Genomic DNA, 22991 nt, shown 5'->3' on the forward strand with positions numbered 1-22991 from the left:
CTTCTTTTGAAAAATTTCTATTCATGTCATTTGCCCATTTTTTATAGGGTTGTTTGATTTTTTTTTACTGATTTTCCTGAGTTCTAAATAGATTCTTATCAGTCCTTTATCTTATGTGTAGTTTGCAAAAATCTTTTCCCATTCTGTAGGTGGTCTGTTTACTCTGGTGACTATTTCTTTGGCTGTGCAGAAGCTTTTTAATATAATCAGGTCCCATTTATTTATTTTTGTTGTTGCTGTGATTGCCTTAGGGGTCTTCTTCATAAATTCTTTGCCTAGGCCAATGTCTGTAAGAGTCTTTCCTACATTTTCTTCTAGAATTCTAATAGTTTCACACCTAAGGTTTAAGTCTGTTATCCACTGTGATTTGATTTTTGTGAGAGGTGAAAGCTGTGGGTCCTGTTTCAGTCTTCTACATGTGGCTATCCAGTTTTGCCAGCATCATTTATTGAATAAGGAATCTTTTCCCCAGAGTATGTTTTTGTCTGCTTTGTCAAAGATTAGATGGCTATATGAGGATGGTTTTATATTTGGATTTTCTATTCTGTTGCACTGGTGTGTGTCCCTGCGCTTGTGCCAATACCAAGCAGTTTTAATAATCGCAGCCTTGTAGTATAGTTTGAAGTCTGGTAAATTAATACCTCCCATTTTGTTTTTATTGCTTAAAATTGCTTTTGCTAAACGGGTCTTCTCTGATTCCATACAAAGCATAAAATTATTTTTTCTATATCTGTGAAAAATGATGTTGGTAATTTAATAGGGATTGCATTGAATCTGTAGATCACTTTGGGTAGTATAGACATTTTAACAATGTTGATTCTTCCGATCCATGAGCATGGTATGGTTTTCCACCTATTTACATGCTCTGCGATTTCCTTCCTCAGGGTTTCGTACTTTTCCCTATAGAGGTCTTTTACCTCCTTAGTTAAATATATTCCTAGGTATTTTATTTTCTTTGTTGCATTTACTTAATTCTTATGTGTCTTAGTTCTAGAGTCTGAGTTTGTTTGTGTGCTCTTTTTCATTGATATGTCTGTCTACTTTTGTACCAGTCCCAAAATATTTTAATTATTATAGCTTTGGAGTTTATTTTGGTATACGGTAGAATGAATCTTCCATCATTACTCTTCCACCCCCCCCCCACCAAAGTTAAATATTTTATAGACACGTTCCAAATAGATGTTTGGATATTTGAGGATAAAGGCTGTGCTTTATTTATCCATTTATCACCAGTAGTGCCCCCACACAACATTTGGCCAGTACAGTGTCTTGCACAATTACTGGTTTTTTTTTTCGGGGGGGGAGACAGAGTCTCACTCTGTTGCCCGGGCTAGAGTCCCATGGCATCAGCCTAGCTCACAGCAACCTCAAACTCCTGGGCTCAAGCAATCCTCCTGCCTCAGCCTCCCGAGTAGCTGGGACTACAGGCATGCACCACCATGTCCGGCTAATTTTTCTATATATTTTTAGTTGTCCATATAATTTCTTTCTATTTTTAGTAGAGACGGGGGGTCTCGCTCTTGCTCAGGCTGGTCTCCAACTCCTGACCTTGAGCAATCCTCCCACCTCTGCACAACTAATTTTGATTCAATTTCTAGACTGTATTTAATGGTTCAAAAGTTTCCTTTTTTGTACTTGTGTTCTGAATACCCAAATGTACCTCTGCATCTTAGGATCTTTGGAATTCAGCCTCACATGTAAGGGTGTGACTTGACCTTTTCTCATTTTTAAATCTGAATGCTGTTTTGGACTGTGGGAACTATGGATTTTTGTAGTAACTTTTTCTTCCAATGTCATGTCACACATTTTAGCAAGTGTTAGTTCTGTGCAGACTCTTCTAGGAGGAAACAGAGGCAACATCCTGGCAAAATGGAGCCCATTATGTACTAAATATGACTTGACATTTCTTTTTTCTTATTTCCTCCTGGCCATCATCTATAGCTTTATATCAAGATATTTAAACTCTTTTTAAATGCTGTCTTTTTTTCCCTCCTCTGTAGTCCCAGTCCCAGTGCTTACTAAATCTAGACACTCATTTATTTATTTAAAATGAGGTTTACCCAACCATTTCATTTTAGTCCCACTGCTAAAATCCTGGGCTATTATTTAGCTGTGCCTGACTGTAATCCCCAAAGCAACTGTTTTTAGGCTTCTTGCAATGTACTGCTCATTCTACGTATAAAATATGCAAATAGCAGTAGTTCATATCACTACTCTCCAATAAGTAGTTTATTATGCTTCTGTCTTGAAATATACCAGGCTTTGGTGTGCCCTTCATTTGTAGGCCCTTTTAATATATGCCTACGAAAGCCTGGTAAAAGCCCATTTAGCAATAAGGCTCACTTATGGAATGATGTCTGAGTGCTGCTTTGGTCTCTCTATATGTGTCTGGGAAGGTTGTGCTGTGTTCACTAGCAGAGAGAGATGTCTCCCTCTTCCATCTGCCATTGGAGCTTCCCAAATACTGTCTTAGATACTGTTATTTCCTGTCTCTTTGGCTCCACTACAGAGACAGCTCCCATAGCCATATACTTTCTGTGTGGAGGAAAAACATGCAGACTGTTGGCTGATCTATACACTTCTAAGGTGCCTGTCACTGAGTGTTTTGACAGATATCAGAGAGAAAAGCTGAAAATGACCTTGATAAATTAGGAAAAAATGTATCTTACTGGACAAAAAAAAAAAAAAGAAAAGAAAAAAATGATGAATTATCATCACAGGGAGAAAAAAACCCAAATTCACAACAACAGGGTTGAAAAAGACTGGCTCATCTCAAGCATCACAGACAAAGATCTGAGAGTCATAGTTGATCTTAAGCTAAATATGAACAAGCAATGCAGTGCCATGGTGAAAAAGTCAACTTATGTTAAATGCATGAAGTGATTCTCCTGTTAGATTGAGGAATCTAGCTTTAAGAAAACTGCATTTAACATTATTATTATCAGTTACAATAATCATTAATATTTGTTTTACATTGAAGAAAGTCATTTCACATACATTATTAATTCATTTGGTACTGAAAACAACCCTGTAAGTTATTTGTTATTATATTCTCATTTGACAGAAGAAAAAATACAGTCAGAAACGGTAAGTGGAATGCCTGTGGGCATACAGGAAGTTCTGGGTTTAAACTTAGATCTTTTGCTTTCAAATCTGATATGGTACTCGCTATACCATATTGCCTCTTACGAAAACATAAGTAGAGGAAGATCACTCATGTTAAAAACATTTTTTGTAAAATTTTAAAAATTATTTGGATATTCTCCAAATAATAAGCTGTCATGGTGAATTTAATGTAGAAATGCATTTGTGACAATTCAACTCACAACCAACTTTTCGGAAGGAAGTTAATTGTATAAAGGAAAGTACATTTAGACACAGTTATCAATGTATACAGCATAATAATTCACATCTTGATTGTCCCACGGAAATCGATATGGAGCTATCAATAGTCAGGGAAACTGTGGCCTACAGATTAGAAAAATAGGTCCTATGAACAGGGAAAATTTGAGCTGTTTAATTAGCAAGAGATAAAAAGAGAGACCTAATCTTGGTCTTCATAAGAAAGGTTTTATGAGTAGGAAGCTGCTTAGTTCTTTTGTCTGCTCATAGATGAAACAGTATAAAGTTTGCTTCATTCATTCATTCATTAAATTTTTTCCTTCAACTTTCTAATCTGTGCCAGTCATTCTGCCAGGTGTGGGAGACACAAAGATAAGTTGTGTCCCACTTCTGTTGAGGTGGTGGTAAATGTATAAACAAACAACATTATACTACAAATAGAATAGTAAAGGTATGTATGCCTGGAGGCTAAAGGATTAAGGAGCTCATTTAATCTAAGGGTGTCAGAGAAAGTGTTTTTTTTTTCTTTGTTAGCTGCTTTTGAAGCTTGAATAGAGTCTTCCTTGCTTAAATTGAAGCAGGGGAGATTTCAGTTGGACTTCAGGAAGAACTTTTAAATATTAGCTTAAGAACTATAATGGCCCATTAAAAGAGGTAAGAATTTTTTTTAATCTCTGGAGGATTTAAAGGTAAAAGATAATCTTTCCAAAGGCAGGAGAATGTACCAAAGGATCTTTTAAGCAAGGCATCTTTTAGCTCTGGTGTTTTTCTGATAAATTGAGAGCTGATCCTGCATGCCCAGAGATTTGCAAAATCAGGCAGTAGACATAATGGAAATCATGCAGCGTACCTAAAAGCAATTCAATAAAAATGCTTCCATTCTCTTTATGCTTGGTTTTTATGTGAATCTGTATTTGAGGAGAAATTAAGTGTGTTTGTTGTAAGCAGATGTTCATGTGCTCTCAGCTAAGTAATAATGGGAAACAGTAGAAGGAGGTGGTGCTGGGTATGAGGCAGTAAGATTGAGCAGTGTGGATGATGCCAATGCACTTTATAAAATAAAGAAAGGATTGTTATCTCCTGGTGAATTTCTTTTGAACAATGTATGGTTGTGTTAGAAAAACGGAGATAACAAATCTGGGAGAATGCATCAAAGTAAAGGCTTATAACGATCATTCTCCTCTGAGGAGCTTGAATCTTTTTCAGAACATCTTGGTATCAAGGCTCAACTTGCTCCAGAGGGAGTGGATTTCCTAGACTTATAAAAGCTATAAGAGGCAACACAACGTAATGTTTAGGAGTACAGAACCTGGAACCAGACTGCCTGGTTTTAAACGTTTGTTCTTAGTTACTAACAATTGTGCCATCTCAGACAAGATTTTTCATCTCCCTAGCTCTCACTTCTTTCATCTGTAAAATGGAGGTGACAATTATAAAAAATAGTATCTACTTTAGAGAGTTGTTTGAGAATTAAATGAGTTAACACATATATAAAAACTATAATACTGCTTGGAGCATGGTAAGTGCTATATGATATGAGTCCAGTATTTTGTAGTTTTCAAATTCCTCCCTCAGAACCTGTGAGAAAAGCTAGGAAGATTAAATTAACCCCATTTGACAGATGAGGTTACAGGCTCAAGGGGGTAGAGTATCTTGCTCCAGGTCACGTAGAGCCAGGACTTGAACCAGGCTTTCATGCCTTATCTAGCATTCTTTCCACTTGATCACACTTGTCATTGGGTCCACATTTCTTCTTAGGACTTCCTTAGACAACTGAGGAAAATAAATACGCCTGCCTGTATTAGTTTTCTATTGCTGCATAAGAAATTTCTCAACTTAGTGGCTTAAACCATTGCACATTTATTACCTCACAGTTTCTATGGGTCAGGAGGCTGGACACCGCTTAGCTGGATCCTTGCTCAAGGTCTCATAAGGCTGCAGTGAAATCGTCAGCCAGGCTGCATTCTCGTTTGGAGGTTTGACTAGGGAAGGATCTGCTTCCAAGTGCATTCAAGTTATTGGCAGAATCTAGTACCTTGTGGCTGTAGAATTCATGGCAGCTTGCTTCTTCAAAGGCTGCAATAGCAAGAGAATCTCAGCTGCTTGGAGCCTCTCATTTCAAGGAAGCCCTAGCTCCTCTTTTAAAGGGCTCACCTGATTAGGTCAGGTCCAACTCGGATAATCTACCTTTGATTAATTAAAAGTCAATTAGGCAGCTTAATTGCATCTGAAAAATCCTTCCACCTTTATTTCACTATATAACAGATCACAGAAATGACATCCCCTCACCTTTGCCATATTTTATTGGTTAGAAGCAGTTTGTAGGTTTTACCTCTACTCAAGGGGAGGAGATTACACAAGGGATTGCACATTAGGGGGTCACCCTAGGGCATGTCCACCACAGGGCCCATTGTTTTCAAGCTGTGGATGATAATGTACTTTGAAGGCGGTCTAGTGATTTTAAAAGTCAAAGTCAGAACTTGAATCAGAGTAGTTATGAACAAATAGACACGTGTTTGGGAAGATAGGTAAAGGACTGCCCCCATTTAACCAGATTACCTTTCTCAATGGTTTGCTTTTTTATCTATCTAGGTATACTCATGCTCAAGATACCTCCCTCCCTGGGTTGCCTTGAGATGTATACATACTTCATTTTCACTTGATAGCCAGGGCTGTAACAGTTAAAAATATAAGCAAAAATATTAACACCTCTTTCGGTACATGCCTGTCAAGGATGTGATTTCTTGGTGGGCTGCCTTGAAATCATAGCTAAAAGATAAACAGTTAAATTTTCACAGGATTAAGCCTTAATATTCCTTTATATCCCATCACTTTAGCAAAGCCTTCCAACGTAGAACTCCATGATAAAGATGTCCCTCTTGCTATGTCATCTGTTTGTGTCATTTTTCTGTGTTTTGAATTTGTTGGAAAGCTCTTTAATGTGTTGGTAAAATGAACGCATATGTTGATTGATAAATAATAAATAAAGAACAGTTGGCATTGACAGCATTGTAATCTCTGAAAAGAAGCTTCAAGAACCACCAGGCTGTGCTGTTGTGGTTATTACCTTTTTTCTCCTTGTCTACCTGTGGATTTCTCTGACCCAGTGTCCCAAATACTTGTAATCTGCTGCATTTCTTCAGAAGGTCCACTATAGGAAATCATGTTGAAACTGGTGCTAGATAATTAAACAATAAAAATAAAAGGTGTGTTGCTTAAGTTCCCAGATATGCTTTAGAGGAAAAGTTAAGCCCCTAATTGCTTTCCCCAATACCTTCTTCTCAGAAGTATAAAGGGAGTGTACAGTGGCAGCTACATGAATTAAACAAGATGATCTTTAAAACACTAGATTTTATCTTATAAAGATATCACCAGATCTAGTCTGAGTCATAATAGACAAAGAAGTTGTTAAAAAGTACTCTCTATGCTGTAATGAAAGGCACAGAGGCTCTGCCAAAGTTTTTACTCAAGTAAAACAACAGTGGCTCTCCTACTGTTTGGCTTGTGCTGCCTTTAGTACTCATTAATAGTGAATAAATGTTATTTTGCTTTGTATTTAAAAGAGGTCTATACAATAAATGAAAAGGAAAAAAGAAAAAAATAAGTGAAGAGAGCTGCTAGGCCCAAGGATACTGTCTGCTAAATGTGGGTATGTGGCTCCTAGGAGCTTGCCCCACATCTTTGCATTGCCTGAGCCTTTATGCAATATACAAGCAAATCAGTGCTTCTTGACTATAGGTTCTTGACTATGGATGGCATGGAGTTATAGAAAGGGGTATAAGAATCTATATGCCCACCAAACACTGCTTGTAAAAGAGTGAATAAATAATGTACTTCACATATCCGTGTATTATTGTCTCACAAAAGTATGTAGGTATTTGCTATTATGAACAAAATGTAAGCTCATTTATAAGTGTTGCTAAACTTATTGTGGGTTTTGGTTGTTGAGCACTTTTTCAAGCAACATATTCTAAATATATGACTCTCTAGTGCCTGTGTGCATATTAGACACACACACACGTGCACACACACAGAATTTTTTTTAGCGTTTAAAAGATATCCACATATTCCAAAAGGTTAGGATCCACTGCTCTAAGCACTTGCTTTTAGTAAGAAGCCTTGTCTTTGTCTATCTATCTCTATCTCACCCTTTCTAAGCAACTTCAAAGGGGCTGCATACAATTATCTTTCCCTTCCTTTTGTTGATGAAAGTATGTTTCTCTTCAGATATTGATGCTGGGAAAGACATAATAGAAGCTCTAATAGTAATAATAATTTCCCCTTAAGTAATCCCTTTTATCTGATGCTCTCTAAATGCTATATGGCAGAATGGCACTGCCACTTAGAAGAGAAATGCACAGCTAAGAGATGCTACAGCTGGAAGTAGAGCCAAGGCAGGCTGGTCCCTCAAACTTTTTCTTGCAAAAGACTGCCAAACTGATGGCCAAACATATTGGGATAATTGACTAATTTCACCATAATCTTGCCAGAAAACTAGAAAAAAACATAATTAAATCTGTAAAAATGTTACCTCATTATAGTTTTAAGCTAAACTTTTCTGATTGCTTCCAAGATTGAACATATTCACATATATTTATTATTTACATGTTCTCTTGTAAAAACTGCCTCCTTATTTTTTGCTGGCCATTTGTCTGTATTGAGGCCTGCCTGCCTGCCTATTTCTGACTTAATCCTGCAGCTCTAGGGGAAGGCTGGACAGCAGAGTCTCTAGCTAGCCATTGCCAGGCTGCTACACATTCATGTATTTAGAGACTAAAGTAAATTCTCCTGGATCCAGCATGGCTGAGGAAATAGAAGGTTAGCAGTCAGCTTATGAAATTCCATGCTTCATTTTTCAGTGAATTAGAATATGATAAAATGCACCCAACATGAAGATTAGGCTGAAGGAAATTCCTTTCTGTGAATATTCAGAAGGCATTTTCCCACTGACACAGGGCCATGAAATCAGCATTATGAACACCAGTGAACACCATGTTGCAGGTGATTGGCTGTGCCGAGGCACTCAAGTAAAGAAAGCACTAGATAACCGAGCTGAGAGTAGATGGTAGGTTTTGTGTATCTATATTTTGGAGGCTTTTGGGCCTAGGGTCATCCTTAGGTAAATTTGGGGCTTAGGGAAAAATTACAATACATGTCTTTTCCCCTTCATCATTTGTATGTAGACAAAATCAGGTTGAAATTAACATTTATGTTGTCATTAAGCAAGTGGGTGATAGAAAGGAAATCCAAAAGGGGCAGTCAGAAGCAGGATTGAGAGAGCCCAAGGCATTTTCATGTTTTGAGCCTCTTGGTTTATGAAAAATGTAGAAAAGCCAAAAGAGGAGGGTTATACAAATAAGTACAAGTTGGCAATAACATGTATAAAAGTATCTAATTTATTAGAATAATGCCCCCTCATTGGAGACCCACTCTTTTCCCTGCCCCCACCCTCACCTCCCTCAGCATAGGGTCCTTTCTGTTTGTAAATCTTGATACACAACATTCAGCAAAAGCCAAGCTCCTTCTCCACTGTGTTATTCCCATCTCTATCAGAATTGGAGTTAGATCTACTAAAGGTCGAGGAGTAAAACTCTGTTGAATTTAAATAAACATTGAGCAATTTAGGCCATGAATGTAACACTTAAAGTAATTTGGTCCAGACAGAAAACACCTGTCCATGCTGTGAATCCAGATGGGGGAAGTTGGCAATCTCAGGAGAGGCACAGCAGTGCCCCACAATAAGGATAAAGAAGACCAAGTATCTTGGAAGCCAAATCTTCTGAAATAAATTGTCTGAGGAATCACTTTTGAAAGGCTCAAGATCTAGTGTGATTTGCTTAAAAATGTTTCACTCTGGATATTTCAGAATCTCATTTCCACTTTTGTTATTCTCTCCTTCCCTCTCTTGCTTTAATGGTAATAGAGGAGACATATTTACATCAAACATATTAAATTTTCAACCCCAGAAAGTAAATCCATTTCAAGTGTGTTTTCTCAAATGACTATAGCTGCTTGAAAGAAAAATGAAGGAAAGTTTGAGCCATTGGCAGGAAAATTGGGGAAGGAAATGAAAAAAGTCTAAACAGAAGCTGGGCCTGGCCTTTCTAAGCAGCCAGATTTTCCAGAGGTGACCTGTGTAGTCTAGGGAGTTGTCTGGAGCCCATATGGCAATCCCAGGGGTGATCAGAAACCAGGTGTCTGTTGAACTGAGGAAAGGAGAGGGAAGTAGAAGAGTTGGGGGGAAGTTATTGTTTATTTTTCTTGATTTTATCAGTTCACAAGCAATGTTATGAAAACAACAAGAACATAGGAATGAAAAATCACTCACGATAACACTACATAGTGTATTATAGCCATTGCTTTTTTTCGTGTGCCCTTTACATACATACTTAATTTTACAAAGTTTTAAACATAATGAAGATACTCTTGTGTGTTTTATTCTTTATGTAATATTATATCAGAAATAGTTTCCCATGTAGTATACATTCCTCGTAATGATACTTTCTAGTGGCTGCACAGTATTCCATTAGGGCAATTTATCATGATTTAGCTAGTCCTATCATGGGTCATTTAGGTTGTTTTTTATTAGGTTGTTTTGTTTGTTTGCTATTATAAACAATGTGATGAACATCTTGATGCACACAACTTTTGTAACCTCTTGAATTATTCCTTCAACATAAATTTTTGGCAGTTTAATCACTGGATGAAAGGATATACGCATTTGGATTTTTCTTGAAAAAGACTGCCAAACTGATGTCCAAACACATTGGGATAATTGACTAATTTCACCATAATCTTGCCAGAAAACTAGAAAAAAACATAATTAAATCTGTAAAAATGTTACCTCATTATAGTTTTAAGCTAAACTTTTCTGATTGATTCCAAGATTGAACATATTCACATATATTTATTATTTACATGTTCTCTTATAAAAACTGCCTCCTCATTTTTTGCTGGCCATTTGTTTACTAGGGACTTATAATTTTTCTAAGGAAAATGTTGAGTAATTATATAATGTAGGAAATATCTCCTTGTCATATTTTCACCAGGTTTTATCCTTGTATTTGAGGTACTTTCTTAAGCAGAAAAGAATAATATATGGAATACACATCGTTTTATCGTCTTTGTTCAGGGTGACTCTTTATTGTAGCTTTTGTATGAGATGCAAGATTCGACACCTACAAGAATATCCTAAAAGGAAAGTAACACAGGATTCTAGTTTGGGAGTCAGAAAGAAAATATAATTCAAATCTAGGGCAACATGGGTAGATTTTCTTAGGTTTAAAATTTTTTAAAATTTTTACATCAATCTTTTTAGTGCCGTAATAGTGTTAATTTCGTGGGGCCTTGATTTGGTGAATAATAAAGCTGAATTGCGGGAAGAGGGGGAGTTAAAATCAAGGCATCTTCCACAGCATGTGAAAAACTACAGTTGCCCTACAGCCAATCTTTAATGCTCTAAGCCTGTGACCTTGAGTCTGACTTATTGTGTAAGAGGAATCATGCAAGACGATTCTCAAGTCTATTTCTCTTTCGGGCAAATCTTGAAAGAGACCCTGTCTTTGCAATTTTTTTTTATTGCATTTCCAAGCTTTCATGTTTGTATCAGAATTTGGACAATTTCCAGAATAAGAAGAAAAGAAAAAGTCTAGCTAAAACATGCTGGATGGGTCCCTGCCATCCTTGGGAGTACATAGTTGCTGAGAGAGTTTATCAAAATTTGTTTCCTTTTTTGGGCCCCATCACTCATTCTGATAACTCTTAGCCACTAAGCTCCACCCTCTCTTACTTGTTCTGCAATTTTTGAGCATAAAAAGTAAATTAAGAAAGATTTATAAGGGGAGCGACTGCTGCTGGCAGATGGTGAAAATAACTGTGTCAGGACAGGGAATAAATGGATTTAAAAGCAGTTCATTAGAAAATCCTTAGCACTTGGTATTTAATATTGCAAAAACACTTTGGCATCTTTTATTTCATTTTATTTTCAAAGCTTCTTTAAAATAAGAAGGACTCATATAGTATACATATTTATTCTTTCTTTCATATCCTACAGAACAACTAGAATTTCTAACAACATAGGCAATTCATGTTCCATAAATTCTATATAGTAAATTTTTATTGTTTTCCTGACACATTTATTTTACTGTCCTTTTCCTATAATTCACAGATTTTGTCTCTTCTGTCTCTTAAAATGCTTGAATCTACCCACCTTTCTCCTTTCATACTTCTAGTCCTAAATTTGTCTCTCTAGCCCAGGCCCCTCTACTGAGCTCTGAGTATATATATTGAACACTTTCTGTATTGCCACTGAATATTTCAGGGGCCTTTTTTTTCCTTTTCAAAATTTTTATTTTTTATTATTATGAATAGAAATATTTGTACATATTTATGGGGTACATGTGATATTTTGATAACAAGCATACCATGTGTAATCATCAAGTCAGAGTAATTGGAATACCCATCAACTCAAGAATTTATCATTTCTTTATGTTAGGGACATTTCAATTTCAACTCATTTAGTTATTTTGAAACACACAATAAATTATTATTAACTATAATTGCCTTATTTAAACTCATCCTATCCTTAATGAAGCTCATAATCTTTTCCTACAAACCTGGACCTTTTCCAGTGTTCCTAATCTCATCCATCCAGTGCAAACCAGAAACCAGACACTTTAACAGCATCTCTGAATCCTCCCATTCTCCAATCTCTCACATTCCATAGCCAATCAATTACCAAGTTTTGCTAATTCTACCTTTTTTTTTCAGAGATGAAGTCTTGACTCTGTCACCCAGGGTGATCATAAGCTTGAACTCCTGGGCTCTAATGGTCCTCCCACCTCAGCCTCCCAAGTAGCTGGGATTATAGGTGTGAGCCACCATGCCGGGCCTAATTCTACTTTTTAATATGTCTTAAATCTAATCATTTCTATCCATTTCTACTGTCATCTTCCTAATATATGCCTTACTATGTCTTACCTGGACTGTTACAAAAGCTTCCTAAAACAGTTCCATACCTCCAGTCTTTCTTGATTCCAATTGGTAACAGCATGGCTTTTCTAAAAGAAAAATCTGATCATTTTACTCTTCTGATTAAAAATCTTTGAAGGCTCCCCATTGTCTTTGGCATGGTTGGAAGACTCGGTTTCTGTCTTTTTTTGGCCTCCTTTTCTTCTAAACCTTTTACATATCCTATGAACTTGTCACACTAAATTTTTTTCTGTACTCCAAACATACCACATATCCTCACACTTCCATGCTGTCTTTCTTTCCTGGACTATCTGGCCAACGTCTAAGTAGCCTAAGATTCAGTTCAAAGGTTACTTCCTCTGTAAAACAATTTCAGATTATCCTCTCCTCCTGAACTCTTTCCTTACTCCATCTCCCAAAAAGTTAGATATTTCCTCTTATTTCTATAGGAGATTATGTGCAATTGATTATAGGACATATCCAACAGCACTGAGATATCATAGTTATCATTTTGTTTTCTATACTAGATGGGACATATTTGAGAGCAGAGACTAGCATTCATCTTATATCATCCCCACCACTTAATGTGGCAGCCCACATATATGTTTGTTGAATAGATGAAGAATGAATTAGGAATATGCTTTATCCTTTCAGCCATTTTTCCTTTTGACTCTCTAATTAATTTTTAGGCAATGGAATTTTCATTTTATCCCTAGTGAGTCTTAATCCCCAAGACTATGATTATTTACCTTTTAATTCCCCTTCTTTTTAACAAAACTCTATGAAACATTTTAAAGCTGTAACTTTACTTTTTTTAATGTATAAATCTTAGCCAATAGACTTTAAAAATGTTTCATGATGACTATTTGACATATTCAGAGATCAGGTATTGCTGTGTTTCCTCCTCCACCCATATGCTATTCTTTTGGGTAGAGATCTTTCCTGCTGCCCCCCAATTTTAACTTCCTGTTTGTTATTAGAAAATTTCACAGGACTCCTCCTATTCTATTTCTTGCTGTGTCTTAAATATTTTTTAATGTCCTCAGGAGTCCATCAATTTTTACTTTATGAGCCTGGTCCCTCTTTGATGATTCTTTGTGTAAAGCTTTTCTGACTCTACTTTTTTTTTTCTTTCCTTTTTTTTTTTGGATCTTGACCTTTAGATTCTAGCTGTCATTTTCTTTACCACATCTTTTTTTTGTCTTTTTTGCCTCTCTTTCTGTGTCTTGACCTGCTTCAAATTCTGTGCTACTTCCCTCCTTCTGAGAGCTCTTCCCCTTCCCACATATTTTTTGCAGACAGGTTCCACACAGAGTGAAGTCTATTATTCTCTTGTACTTTGGTCTTTCTTTGTGCCTCTCCCTACACCCCTCACACATATGTTTCTTCAAGTACTTTCTTCCTTTTTCTCCTCTGTGTAACTTCACACAGTCTCTTGTAAGCAATGGAAACTCATTACATTTCTTCAGTTGTCCTGCTTGCTCATCTCAAAATCATTGTGTCTATTTACCCTTGTTTCCTCCATCGTCTTTATTCCTCTCTCCATTTCTTGCAGAAGTGTTCTTCTTTTTCCTTCATTTTCTGGCTGTTCAATGTCAGCTTATCTTTCATTTCAAATACTTAAAACAGACCTAATTTATGAACATGCTTGATATATGATATAGGATCATAAAAACCAATTGGGTAAGAGTTAGATTATTTTGCAATGTTGACAAAACTGGCTATTTGAAAAAGCCCCTCACCTCACAACATGCACTAAAAATAAACTTCAAATTATTAATTCATGAGCTAAATATAAAAATAGAAACCATAAATGCTAAAATAAAATATAAGTGAAGAATTAACTGATAATAGGTTGAAGAGGAACTTTCAAAGCATAAAGGCAATGAAGAAATCACCAAGTAAAAGTGGAATATATTTATGTACCTAAGTATTACATTTTCTAAGCACCAAAAATCATAAAAAACAATCAGAAAACAAGTTAGGAAAAAGTTTCTGATGAATATGACCAAAGATTAATGCTCTTAATATGTAATTAACTAACAAGAGTGTACTGAGAATGACACTAAGTTAACAAAATGCATAAATAAGACAGTTCATAAAATTTTTAATATCAAATGTAGTAATTAAAGAAATGTAACTTAATACTATTTATCATGTAATACTGGTGCTCATTAAGTGAGATGAATATTTTCATATATTGTTGGGAAGAATGCAAGCAACCTTTCTGGAAAGCAATTTTTCTCTCTCTCCATGCCCCTCAAATGTATGTGTATATACACATATGCACATATAACACAGAACATAAATCAAAACATAAAATATTTACATTTTATGTTTACATTCTGAGAATACATGCTAAGAAAATACCAAACTATGTAGACAAAACAAAACCACAGTAGCATTATTTATTATGATGTAAATTTGAATAATTATATATCCAAAGATATGAAGATGTTTATAAACATCCATAAATGGAATACAATGCAGCTATTAATAGTCATGTTTTCAGAAAACATTCACTTCTTAGGGAGATACTAATAATATGATGAACAATAAAAGATGTAGATATACAATTGCATATCCAAAATGACACTAACTAAAAAAATATACATTGTGCAAAATAGTCAGGTAAATTCATCCAAGTGTTAATGATGATGAGACTATAGGAAATTTCAATTACAAGGATATTTCTCAATAATTTTCAAATTTTCTTATGGCCACATTTTACTTTTAAAATTAGATAAATAATAAATGTTATTTTTTAAACAAAAATGCTTGACCCTGATTGCTTTCCTTTTGTTGACATGCTTTGCTTTGAAAATCATGGAGCTTTATAATATTTTAAAAAAATTAAAAACATTTAATTTTTTATTTTTTTAAAATAATTTTTTTAAATTTTTTATTAAAAAATAAAATGCTTTCTTCTACTTATTTAGCTGTGATTTTGCCCCCATTTTTTTTATGAGGCCCTGATCCTTTTCTTCCTGATATGTTCTCTAAATTCCAATTTCTTTGCTGATCTGAAGATTATATTCAACTAAGGATCTAAAGTCCCACAAGTGTATTCCTTGGAAAGATTTCAGTTAAAATATTGATTGTGGTACCTACCATCAATTCTTTTGTAAATTTATTTGTAAATTCATAAGATGAGACTTCTTTGGAAGGAGTTCTCCCATTGTCCTCCTTCATCCCTTTAAAAAGTCCTGTCTCCTTTTCTTTCCTTTCCTCCTTTCCCTTACCTTCCCCTCTCCATTGCCTTTCTCTGGCTTCTACTTCTTTCCCTTCCACTTCTTTACCCTCTCCTGCCTATCTCTTTCCTTGGCTTCTGCTCTGACCAACTATATCTACTTTTACTTCTTTCACTCAGTCTTCTCCATTTATCTTTGTTTTATGCCTGTCTTATTTTTTCCTATGTGAATTCTTTTGATTTTCCACTCACCTCTCGGTACTGTACTTACCTATCAATCCTTTAGGTTGACACCCTGGACATACTGAAGTGCTTATAGACCAGCATAACCTTTCTTCTTTTTCTTCTATTAAGAAAAAATTTATTTTTGTAACTTGACCAGCACTTGCCTTTGGGTTTGACAGTCATGTTGCTGATACATGTTCATTTTACTTCCACTATAACCCTTAAACCCTCTTGTAATTCCATTTTATGTTGGTGCATTTGATTATTCTTTCCTTTGTGAATCACATTACATTTATGAATGCTTTACTGAATCTTATTTTATTGATTTCTGTCCATTTAAAAAATTTATCCTGCTCACATTCTATTTTATGCCTATCCTGCAATGTGTAGAAACACCTGCAAATTTTATTAGCATCCTCTCTCTTCTATTCTAGAAGTAGTAAATGAAAATATTGAATTGTATTGAACTCAGAATGGACCCCTAAGGGACCTACTTGACAACTCCACCAAACCCAATATTGAACTGTTAGTAACAACTCTTTGTACTCAATTTGTTTTAAAGAGTTTTGTATTTAAACTATCCATCTATGACACTTCCACCTAATTTGTCTCTTTTTAAAATTTTTGCCAGTCCAAGTCTCCACCAACTTCTTTTTTTTTTAACATACTCAACTTACCCTGTAGAAGGAAGGATTGAATTGTGGTTTCACATGGTTTGTTTTTGACAAACTCATGTTGGATATTATGTGTCTCCTTATTTCTTTGGGGTCTAAATTGATCATTATTAACAGCTTCACACATCATGTTAGCTGTTCATTGAGCTGATTCAGTAGTGAACTTACTGATTTGTTGCTCTCTGGAGTCATGTTTTTCTCTTTATGCAGTCTTTATACACTTTCTAGAGGCCTTGGTTATTCAACAAGCTATCAAAATAGTGTCTCTTGATCTGTACAATTCATCTTTCAGCTCTTATATCTTCAAAGGATCATTTCCTGGCCCATAATATGTGCTAAAACATAAAGTATCTTCTGTTCTTCTTAGTGAGGGTCAGCTTTAAAACATTCCATTTGTTTCTTTATTTAATAAGGTTGGTCCTTTTGTTTTTGTTTTACATTTGCTTCTTAAGACCAGATATTTATTTTGGGATCATCTTCACAATTCCTATTTCATTCCCCGCCCCCATCCCCACCACCAAAATAAAGTCCCCCAAAATTCTTTAAACTGTAGAGAGGGATTGTTTTATGACCTGGATATAGTGAAGACATTTCTAATTATGATACAAAGTGCAAAGAAGAAAATATTGATGGTACTGATTTCTTAAAAATAAAAAAATTTTTCATGGTGAACCACCAAAACAAAAATTAAAGATAAGTGACAAAATGGCAATAATTTATTTGTAGTTTATATCCATGATGGGCTATTATTACTAATATATAAAAGGTTCCTACAAATCAATAAGAAAATACCAAAAAGCAATCAATTGAAAAATGGGCAAAGGATATGGATAAACATTTTATAGAAAAAACTCTTAAACATATGAAAAGATGTTCACTAATAATTACAGAATTGCAATGAGATACCATTTTCATCTCTTTGGCAGATAGGAAAAATGTTTCATAACATTCTGTTGGTATGGTTGTGGGGAAACAGACATTCTTACTTAGTCATTATTGATGAAATGTAATTGATATAGGATGTAGTCCCTATGGAGAACAATTTACCAAAAATCACAGTGTGTATACCCTTGAACCTAGCAATCTTTTCTATGAACTTATTGTGCAAATATACTCTCACACGTAAGATGATGCATGTGCTATATTGGTGATTGTGGCAGTGTTTGTAATAGGAAACAATTGGATAAATCCTAAATTTATATTGGTAGGGAACTGATTAAGTAAAATACGGTATGTTGACACAATAGAATACCATGAAACTGTAACATATTTTAAAGGATGAAGATATTGTTTAGGTGCTGATATGAAAACATTTCTAAGACATATTACTAAGTAAGAATGTCAAGGTGCAGAATGGTAATCTATCATTGGGGTAGAAGAGAGAGAAAAAAATGAAATATATTTTTACTGGCCTGTAAATTCATAACAAACTCTTGAAGGACAAACAGTAAAAGTTAATAATAATGATTTCCCTTTGGGGGCATGTGAACTAGGGATAGAAGAGTCAGGGTTAAGAGGGAGATGTTTTTACTTTTTATAATTTGAACAATGTGTATGTATTATCTATTTAAGAAATTAGTGTTACAATGACATCACTTTATAAGTGAAAACTTTAAAAATACCTTGTTGATATAGATATAAATGAATGAGATTAAATGTATTATGATTTAAGAATAAAGTCTGACATGATTTGAATGATTTTATATAGATCAGGAGTTTGTTGCTTCCAACACTGTTAATTACCAAGCAAGTTAAGTTCTGTGGGTTTTAGTTTTCTTGACAGTAAAATAGAGAAAATTCTTGACAGCCACTCTAACGTGTTCAAAGTATTTTGGGAAGATTAATCAATTAATAGCAATTGATAATTTCAGAACCAACAAACATTTTCATGTTATTAAATAACACAGAATGAAACAAATTGATTAAATGTTGTGTTATTTTAAATACAGGTTACAAAGAAAGTTTTTGTCCAGTTATGTTTTGTGTTTTCCCAAGCTAAAAAAATAAATTGAAGCATTAAAAAGAACCTAAATGTAATATGATTTACACCTAGTACTAGCTCATATTGTAGAAACCAGAGTTTGCTATTTTTTAAAAAGATTGAAAAAGGTTTGCCTGGTTTTTACTCATCTGCACATAATAGAAATAACACAAGAAAGAATCCATTTTCTTTGTTAAGGCACATACTTGCTATTTTTTTTGTTGAATGTGTGTGCACACGTGTGTGTGTGTGTGTGTGTGTGTGTCCATGAGCATAGAAGCACATGTGGGCTCTTGCTTTGTTTTTAACATATCAAGTAGATATTTGTCTTCAATTCAATTAATTATAGTATAATTAATTCTTAGTGTGAACTACTTAGAGCCTTGTATTTGTATCCTATTTTTTTTTCAAGAAAAGAAAAGCTTGGTGGTCTTAGTTCTAGTTATTATTTTTCCATGGTCCAACATTGCCCACTCTCTTATCTCCTATTAATATGAGTTAATTCTTCCATTGTCCACGGAAGCACCAGGAATGGCAAAAACAATTAAATCTCACTTTTGCTCTTATCCTTTTAGCTCACGAGCTAGTGAGGTGTGGAAAAACTGACCCCTTTTAAAGGTATTTAGGCTGGAAGCAGACTAAGGCAAGAAGATCTCCTGTGTTGGTATCTACTGGGGAAATGTTGGTGTTTTATATCCTGTGGAGAGGATGTTCTAAGTGGGTTTGATGAGAGTCCGGCATTATATATCAAGGCATGTGGGGTTCTAGCGAATGAGTGTATAAAATAGCATTAACATCTCCTTCTGCTTCTTTGTGAAATGAGATTTTTTTTTACTTATCATACTAAACATAAAACAATAGAATTGAACACTCCCTTATAAGTCTCTGTTTTATACTTGATTTGCTTGCTGTTTCCACAAGGTATCTCCCAGTTACATTGATTATATTACTGGATTATCCGATGATTAAGGCCATTAACAATCCACTCTTGAGTAGTCAACATAACAATGTTTAGCTGCCTTGCAGTAACAATTAGGGAATGAAGCAATTTACCATAATTAGGTACTATCTGAAAAAAAAAGTATCCACATTAAGGGAAGTTAAAAAGACTTCTTTTTTATGGTTAGGGACAACTGTTAACAGAGCGTTGTTTTCTGAATTACAAAGAAAATTATTGCACTTTTAATTTGCTCATTATTGCAAACAGAAACAACAAATGGTTCTTGTTCTGAGTTTGCCCCATGTGGCTTTGGGCAAGTTTCTTAACCTTTCTCTGTTCTTGTTTCATCATCTAGGAGGCAATGATAAGAGCCATACCACAAGTAGAAACTGATGGGTAATTAACGTTTGCAAAGTGCTTTGAGATCCTGGGGAAGAAAATATTCTACAAATCAAAATGCACAATTTACATGAGATATATTTTAATTTATTGAAATGGGCTTCTTCAGACTTAAGACTCAGCAGGGAAAGCCCTTTGTTTCCTATTCTTAATTTCCCTTCATCAAATAAGAACATTTTATATATTTTACATATTTGTAATATCTTTTCAAGTCCTTGAACAGTGCTCTCTGCATTTGTAGTCTGTCTGGAATATGATCACAATTTGTCTTCTGGTATTGTTCAATCATCCAGGAACCCTACCCAAATAAGATGGGATTTACCATTTGGGAATCAGATTTTTTTGCCTGTTTGTTTTTATAAATGCTGCTCCAGGGAGGACAGGATTTCTTATTCAGAAACTGCTTTATATCCCTAGACTTGGCACCTTGTCTGTTCCTGGCATCCTGGGGCAGCCAGGAGAGGAAGAGGTAGTGAGTTACAGAGCTTCCACTAGGTGGACTGGGTGTGATGTTCCAGTGGTAGACATTCTATCTTAGTCACAATTTGGAAAACCTGTAGTTATTGGGGGACCTGGTTAGACTGGTGGAGCATAGCCATGAAAAGCTAGATGTTAGGTAGGTCAGTCAGTGCTTAGCTCATCATCTCAGGTTACCCAAACCTGGAAGAGGATTGAGGTACTAGGTTGTGAAACCTAGTAAGGATTCATAGTAGTGACCAAGGTAAAAGCTTAGTGGACTATGTCAACGTGGGAGTAGGGCTTGAAAGAGAGGGTGGAGAAAAGAGCTCCAAATCAGAAAGAAAGAAGGGAAACATTTCCCTGAGGAAATGGATCTGAGACTTTTAAAAAACATGAACATGAAGTGCTTATTATATGCCAGTCACTAGGCACTTTACAAGCCTTCCCATCTTTAATCCTCTCAAGAAGTTTATGAGTTAGATACTATCATTATCCCCATTTTATAGAAGATGAAACTGAGAAATAGAGAAGTAAAATAATTTCCTCAAAGCCACACAGCAAGTAACTGACAGAGCTAGGATTTTAACTCAGGCAATCTAGCTCCAGAATCCATGCAACTATCTATTACTGATTTTTAGTGTTGGTCTGTAGCAAAGGGATGTGGGAGGAAACGCACATTGGTGATCTTTACTGAGTCACTAGATCTCGGGGAGGCTGATCTAAATCCAAACTAAACTGCATGGTGAGTCTGTATCTGCTGATACTGCCTTCCATTTGAATTGGCTTCAGAGTTGGGAATGACATGGGCTTACAATTTGGGGCACCTTTGAACTCAGCTATGCAGAACCAAGAGAGGAAAAGAGCAGAGAAGCAGAAGTGGGAGCAGTAACCACATCCTACTAGAATACTGGAATTAGTATCTTTTATTCTGCTGCCTTCCAGTGCCATCTACATCATCTTGATTGAGTCAGGTTGGTTCTATGACTTGTAGGTGAGCTTCAGGATTTAGTAACACCCATAGAACCATGCTAGAATATTAAATTAGCCTCAATTCAAAGGGAAAGTTGCTGCCTTCCAGATCAATAAATCTTGATTGTTTACTTTGATCTTCAATCCAAGCAGTGACTAATCCTAATCCTTTTTAGTTAACGAGGCCAGGTAAACTCACAACCCAAGTTTGCCTGGGAAAATTATATATATAAATGTAGAGAGCTTACCTTTTCACCTCCAGCACTTTTAACGATTAGACTAGATTTGTATGACCTTCCTGAATTGTAATTTAGCAATTTGAACCTTCCAAAAATAGTCTACCCCCTGGAATGAAGTAGAGGGGTGTGTGTGTGTGTGTGTGTATACACACACACATATACATATATAACACATATACACATATATGTGTATATATATCTTTATGTTAGCTTCTCAACTGAATATATAAATTGGAACCTTAAACTGTGAAATTTCTCATGCCACTGTAATATCTGGAGGTGGGAAGGGAAAAGGAGAATGGAAAAGACCTGATTGGGTCTGTGATATAGTGTAGGGAAGTTGTAGGGAACTAACATCTATTGCATGCCTATTCTATACTGGGCTTTATGCCAAATGGCTTACATATACAGTATAATCTTACAATAATTTTGAAGGAATATTGTTGTCCTCATTTTATAGGTGAGAATGGAGACTCAGAGAGGTTAAATAATTTGTTCAAGGTCACATTGCTGGTAAGTAAGTGATCAAGCCAGGTTGTGAATTCAGATCTGTTGATTGTGTGTCTTGCTACTGTGGTCCCTCATATTTTATTTCTTTGTTTGTCTTCTCTACTGGTCTAGTGTCAACTTAAAAGTACAACTCATTTGGAAGTTGCTTATTTTATCTAATTTATGCTACAGTAGCTAGTCTACTTTTGAGGCTAGCTAAATATTCATGATGATTCTAATAACAATAATAATAATGATGATGTTAACAGTAACAAAAACATTTAGCAAGCTGCACTAGATGCCAGACAGCATAACAAGTAGTTTGTATGGATTCGTATATTTGGTTCTTTACAACAAACATTGTGACTTTGGTACAGTGATTGCCTATATTTGAAGGAACAAGCTCAGAAAGGTTAACTGAGTTTTCTGGCATCATACAGCTGATAAGTATCTAAGGCAGGACAAAATCTCAGGTCTATCTGACTACAGAGCTCAAGTTCTTTTCTACTACCTCTTCACATTCTCCTGAAATATTTTTTATTTAACTTCATAATAGATAAAAGCCTGGGCTTTAAGTGTTTCTATGCAGCATTGTCTTCTCTAGTGGCTTTTAACCTGTGTACTGCTGGCATGAGAAATGATGCCTCAGCCTGTAAATTGGTCCTGTGTTGAAGTCACAAGGAAGCCCTATGAGTCTAGTGGGTAGTCCTTTTTCTTTGTTAATCCTTAAATATGCCTCACTCCTATTTGAAAGTTTCAGTATCCTTAGCACTAAGCTCAATGCTTACACATCTTGGTCACTTCAGGCCTATTTGCTGGTTGTATGAGCTCTAGAATGGCACTTTTAGGAGTAGAATTGAGATGGGAGAGTGATCATAGTGATTTTCTTTTAATAAATCTTAGTGTGAAAAGTGGGGAAAACTTAATAAAAGGCTCCGAAGTGAACAGAATCAGCAAAGTTATTTGTCACAAGTTTATGAAAATTACTACAAAGAAGAGAAAAGGCCCTCATGAAAAGCTGCAAAGCTTCTTGTTGTCTTGCACAAATGAACTTTAAAGGTTTCCATTTCCTGTGGCAATTCAAACTGCTTTTCTTCAAGAAGGCACAGCAGTG

Source organism: Eulemur rufifrons, chromosome 30, assembly GCF_041146395.1.
Source record: "Eulemur rufifrons isolate Redbay chromosome 30, OSU_ERuf_1, whole genome shotgun sequence".
Taxonomy (NCBI): domain Eukaryota; kingdom Metazoa; phylum Chordata; class Mammalia; order Primates; family Lemuridae; genus Eulemur; species Eulemur rufifrons.